Source organism: Stegastes partitus, unplaced genomic scaffold, assembly GCF_000690725.1.
Source record: "Stegastes partitus isolate 25-593 unplaced genomic scaffold, Stegastes_partitus-1.0.2 Scaffold570, whole genome shotgun sequence".
Lineage (NCBI taxonomy): Eukaryota > Metazoa > Chordata > Actinopteri > Pomacentridae > Stegastes > Stegastes partitus.
In genome coordinates this window covers 372,686-377,828 of record NW_007578301.1, presented here as the reverse complement: position 1 = coordinate 377,828, position 5,143 = coordinate 372,686, and the positions used below count along the sequence as shown (strand labels likewise).

Here is a 5,143-nt window from a genome sequence, read left to right as displayed (position 1 = left end):
CAAAACATCCTCAAAGAGATGGAAAAAAAAACCCACCACAGACAGATTGGCATTAACTAAACATCAAACTTAATTAGAATAAAATAATAACCCCCCCCGCAAAAGACACAAAATGTTCACAAATACACAACAAAACAACCTTTAAGAGATGAAAAATGACAACAAAGAGACAAGAATTACCTACATATAGGCATCAAACAACAACAGACAAAAGAACCACAAAGAAATGAGAAATTACTATAAACAGAAACAAACAACGACAAAGAAAAAACAAACTACAACATAATCTCAACAAGACAAAAAAACCTTAATGGGATTCAAAATGACCACAAAAACCAGGACAAACAGCCACAAATAAACAAAAAATTACTACAAATAGACACAAAACAACCTAAAAGACACATAAAACAACCATAAAAATGTGCAAAATTACCACAAATACATAGAAATAACTAGAAATAGAAAGAGACAACAAATGCAAAAGATGATAAAAAAAAAAGTAAAACAATCTCAATGATGTTACGGGGAGGTACGAAGGCTCATGCGCGAGGCAACATGACACGGCAGACAGGCGGTTTAAACAATAAATTATTTATTTGTTCACACAGAAACCGATACAGAACTAAATGAGATTGCTGGAAAAGCAACTATGTCTAAAATGACGGAATAAAACAAAAACCAAAGGCACGGAAAAAACAAAACTAGACTAAACAAGAGAAACTAAAAGAGGACACCAAAAGGTGTTAAATAAGGAGATTGACTAGAAAACAAGAAGGACTGGCAAACTGAGAAACACTTGTTCTACGCACGGGCAGGTGGGGTAAGCAAAAACAGAAGTCAAAAGAACTGCAAAAACTAACGGACCAAAAGCTAACAACGAGCTAGTGCTAAGCGTCGACTGGCGATCTAAATACAGGACGGGGAGAACAGACGTACGGACAGGATGACAAACGGAAGTACAAACACTAGCGGGACATACGGACTGGTGGAGTAATGATGCTAAACCGGAGGCTAATAGTGAGGCTAGCTAGACCTACGCTATATATATATATATAATCCCCCCCTTGCCTCAAAGACAAGTACATAAACATCTTCACATCCACAACACTTTCACTTTCATTTTCACGTTATGCCACACGTTCACATTATTTATTGACTGTATATTTTAAATACAACAAATATATTTTAAACTAAATTAAGATCTAAAATAATACAATATAAAACACAACAACTTAAATTATATGATTGTATATACACCAGGTCAATCAATCAGTCTGTCAGTTGAGCCTGTCAACTGGGTTGCCTGTAAGGATTTTTAAGATCCAGCAGGTGTCAGTATTGAGCAACACAGTGACAGTACCGACACAGTGTCAATACAGTTTGGGTAATGTGCCACAACGCTTCATAAGGCCTCATCTATCCATCACTAAGCACAGAAATTAATCAGCAGTTATCATTAGAAGTAAATGAAAATGTGTTTTGTGTGTATGTGTGTGTGTATGTGTGTGTTTGCAGCGAACATACCTGCTGCTGGGGTTTCCTTCTTCAGATTACCCGTAACTCTAGCAATCAGCTTCCCGTAAGAGGAGTTCACGCCTGGTGGTTCTTCACAATAAAAGCATCAGTACAAAGGTCTATTAAAATGAATTGAGCAAACTTAAAACAGGAATGTTTATTTTGAAAAAACACTCATACACAGCAATGACTCCGACAGACGTGTCATGTTTCCTTACTCTTATGAGCTCATGCAACCATCTGTTGTGGCAAGTACAACAAACAAACCCTCAGTCCATGTCTCTGTTTCGTATTAAAAGTGTGAACGTGCAACAGTTTAGAAAGTAAAACATCAGGGTTTTCAGTGGTAGGCCGTGCATTTTACTCCTAGGCCTTCAGCAGCATACATGAATCAAACCACCTCTTAACACCGTCATTATAACTCGACAGCTTTAGAAACCATCTATATTGTGCAGAATGGCAGTGTAACAGGACTTTGCATCGCAGACAGGTATCTCATGTAGCGAGAATGAATGCCAACACTGAAGCAAGAAACCCAGTTAAAACAATTCAACAAGTCTCCATTAACCGCAGCCACAGCTGCACCACATACATCACATCTAACAGGAGCATCAATATTGTATGATCTAAAGCTCATGAAGCCCGGCTTGACTCACTGTTCCCCTGTAGCATTTCCAATATCCACATCGTATGCACCTTGCTGGGTCTACTTCAACGATAAAAAATCCAGCTGAGACCAAGTTGCGGTTTAAAAAAGATTTTTTAGTGCACAGACAAACTTTACAGACGGAAACATACAGTGGAAAAAACAAGGAGACAATGTGTGGTCAAAAAGCTGTTTGGCTCCATGCCATCAGCCTTTTCCCAAGAGCCCTTGCAAATTTAAACGACCCAAATATAGCGAGCCAAAATATCAAAAAGAAATCAATAAACCAAAACACCACACTAACACAGAATTCAATCTCCCAAAAATATGATTAACAACATTCAACCAAATAACAGATAAATTTAGCAAAATAAAAAAGAAATAGATTTAGGCTCCTACAAATATTAACTGGATAAAATTCAACTGGATATAATTCCTTTTACTCACCAAAACCTGTGATTATTTGAAGACAAACTCCATCCTCCCTTCTTTCATCATAAACAGTTCAATCACTCTATTGAGCAGGTAATCCGTGTGTTTCACTTCCAACAATAAGTCCTGTTTTATCACCATGGAGGCTAATGCATGTTTCTGGCATAAGTTTCAATTTGCTTTAGGGCTGAAAATGTCCACTCACTTAACTTGACAAAAAAAAAACAAAAACAAAAAAAACAGCTATTAATACTTTTACGAAAAAGTTTTAGCTTGTGCAGGTTGCTACAGACAGGAACCACTAGCTTTGGCTGAGCTCTCTGACCATCCAATCAGAGGGTGTGAAAATACTGACGTCATCGTTGGCCAGCTAGCTGGCCCTGGGACCACCAACTCTCAGTCTGATTGGTTAAAGCAACAGTTTCATTACAATACATTTTAAGCTACAGGTGCCTGCACTTTTGATTCTGAAGGCCTCAGGGAAAATTCCTGTAACCCTGGCAACACATGATCGCTGAATTATGATTGGATAAAAGCTCTAATATAAACATACACTGCTGGAAGCACCACAGCCCAGAGACACACTATAAAATGAAGCGAATAGACTATTGGATATAAAGTTTAAAGACTAATGGTAAAAATTTTAAAATGTAAGTAAGGGATTCTGTTAGAGTTTAGGCCAGCAGAGAAAGCCTTGCTGGCCCTGACGGCACACCACTGAGGGTTTTTTTAAGACAATATGGCAACTAATATGTAAAATGAGCAAAATTAGATGTGAAAGAAAAGAGAAACAAAACAACCAAAATAAGATACACATAATCCCCACAAAGACACTTGGTGGCAACAGATATATGAAAAACAATCAAAATGTGACACAAAAATGACCTCAAATGGCTACAAACAGAGGCACAATTATCAAAATGTTTCACAGAAAGACCTCAACTAATTATGAAAAACCACAAAGAGACATGAATGGCAAGAAAGACATGCAAAACGATGCAAAATGTTATACAAATTGACCAAAATGTATGAAAAAACACCAGTATAATGTCCTCCAAGAGATCAAAGACAATGAGACAAAAAGTGTGAGACAAAATGACCACAAAGAGACAAAGTTTCAGCAAAGAAGTGCAAACCAACTAAGTTGCAACACAGGATGACTTAAAAAAACATAAATTGGCTACAAATAGACACACAAAAAGTGATGCAAAGAGTCACCAGAGTCAAAATTGCATCAAAGAGATGCAAAGCCACCACAATGTAATCCTAAATGACCTCAAAAGGACAGAAAATGACTACAATGAGTTGTACAACAACCAAACTGAGACACAAGATGCCTTCAGTGTGCCACAAAATAGATACAGAGCAACTCAAATGTGTCACAAAATGACCTGAACGAGACATTGAATTGCTGCAAAAATGCAAATTGACCAAAGCAATAGACAACATAATTCAAATGTGAAATAAAACGACTGAAATGGGACAAAAAAAAAAAACCAAAACAACCATAAAGACACAAACTGACCACAAAGAGACGCCAAATGATGCAAAACATTTGCAAGACACACAAAAGCACCTCATATCACATCTGTGTAGCTTTTGGTCTGAGTGCATTGCTGTAATGTGTTGTATTTTGGCAAGCTTTCACCAGTTCTAGTTGAATCCAACATAAAGATTCTAGATTAGTTTTATTGTCAAAAACTCACATTTTACTTACTGCTGCGATTTCAAAGCCAGAATTTCAGATCTCTTAGATTTCTCATGGAAATTCAACAGCAATGTACCTTTGAAGAGCTTAAGAGTTTTTTTTATTCAAGCAAAGCAGTTCTAACAAAAACTAAACAGAGAGAGAGAGAGAGAGAGAGACTTAGAGGAAAACGAATGCAACATAGAGTTTTGTTAACTTTCCGCTGGACTGAGTAGATGCAGGACTGCTGCTGTTTGATGCATCCACATGCTCAGATGAAGAGCTTTTAATCAGCAGATCTGATTTCTTTAAATGTCGGTCGCTGTTCCTCAATGTCTCTGTCGCCCTGCTGACACAGAAACATTTCATCAAACAGAAACTGGGAAGTGACACTTAATCATGGCTACACTGTACTGACAATCTGAGCATTGTGATGCGAACATTTCTTGCCGATTGTGCAGTTGTGTCATATTGACTCCACACCTTCTTCATCTCGCCGATCAGAGCCTTGATGCCCATAACAGCAAACCAAACACTGACAAACAGCTGGAGGACAGCCAGAGTGATCAGTGTGACGTCCATAGATGCCAATAAACTCTGAAGGATGGACCAGGAAGTAAAACAATTAATGCATTGAATTTGTCAGATTAAGTCAACCAAGTTATTTAATTCTTTGTGTGCAACCACGAGAACAAAAAGTGTGACGTATGCATCCCCCGCCATGTTGGATGATATGCAAATTCAAAATGGTGTCTTGTGTGATTAACAAGACATCTCCAACTGTCGTGGTCCTTCTCAGCAGATGGGTGTAAAAATGTCTTGGATAACTCCCTGAGCCTGGTTCTGTCGGAGGTTTTTTTTCC

General features: G+C 37.9%; 1 protein-coding gene across 1 annotated transcript in view; it reads right to left on the bottom strand.

Moving 5' to 3' along the window:
- The window catches only part of LOC103362362 (uncharacterized), a 6,166-nt gene extending 4,553 nt beyond the window's left edge, over positions 1-1,613 (bottom strand). The window contains exon 1 of the mRNA XM_008288688.1: positions 1,525-1,613. The gene's annotated coding sequence lies outside the window, so the exon portion shown is untranslated. The remainder of the gene's footprint in view (positions 1-1,524) is intronic.
- Positions 1,614-5,143: the final 3,530 nt, after the last annotated feature.